Here is a 1176-nt window from a genome sequence, read left to right as displayed (position 1 = left end):
TGTATTGCGGTCACACCCCAAGAACTTCTCCCCATACTTGATTTTCTCTTTATTTTTGTTGTTTTAGCTATACATGTGACAAACTCCCATTGATATTTGACATTTTGGTGTCACCCGCTTGAATTTACTTTGTTTTTATTCGATAATTTCTCAAACTATAGCTAACTAGAACGAAATTCTAGCCTAACTACTATTTTCACTACCACTCCTTTGGGACACGACCCCAACCCTTGGTTGGGTTACTATATTATCAGTGATCGTAGATACTCATACCCTAGGATAGTGTCATTGGTCACGATAAGCATCCAAATGGCACCGCTGCCGGGGAGTGGTGTCACGTAAAAATGTAGTTAACTAGAGCTTTTTGTTGTTTTTAATGTAGTTTTTACTAATTTTACTTTTAGTTTTTTTTTTCTTTTTTTATTGTTTGTGTATGCAGGTCCTCTACCTACAGCCAAAAGAGGGGTGGCCTCATGGAAATGAGGCAAACCTCACTAATGGAACTTGAGTGAGGAGTTGCGTCGTGCCACGATGTTAAATAAGGCGCTTCTTGGGAGGCAACCCAAGGTCGTAAATTTAGGATTTTACTTTTATAAATAATGGTGTGTTGATGTTGCAGATAAACCGAGGAAAGTGCTGAAAATCTCAGGTTGGCGAGCAGAAAGTCCATTCCGCGAGTCGCTCTACAGGTCGGCGAGCTCGTATGGATTTGCCGTTTGGTTCAATACAAGAGTTGTACAGAGCTTGTAAAACTCGGTGAACTCGGAAATCAGCTCGGCACATTGCCAACCTGCTTGGCGATCTCGATGCAGACCGTCGATCTCACCCCTAGAAAATGGAAGATTGTGAAGAAAGGGCGAGATAAATGACCACTCGGCAGACCGCTGAGTGGGTCGGCGAGTTGACTAACATCGTCGAATGGACAAGAACTGAACGGTTATAAAGTGCCTAAAATCTCAGAATTTTTAAATTTTCCCACTTTCCCTCCTTTTTAACTTCTCAACTTCACATCAAGGTAATATTTTGTAGATTATTGCTTGCCTTTAGTATTGTAGTCGATAATTAGTGCTTGGAGTGGATTACATTGCCGCCTAGCATTTCAAAAGTATTTTAATCGGCATCTAAGGTTAGTTTTCCGAACCACGAATTTATCTTTAGCAATTTTGTACTCATTCA

Source organism: Solanum tuberosum, unplaced genomic scaffold (assembly GCF_000226075.1).
Source record: "Solanum tuberosum cultivar DM 1-3 516 R44 unplaced genomic scaffold, SolTub_3.0 scf00077, whole genome shotgun sequence".
In the NCBI taxonomy this organism is placed as follows: Eukaryota; Viridiplantae; Streptophyta; class Magnoliopsida; order Solanales; family Solanaceae; genus Solanum; species Solanum tuberosum.
The sequence above is the reverse complement of the archived record's forward strand: the minus strand, read 5'-3'. Positions refer to the sequence as shown.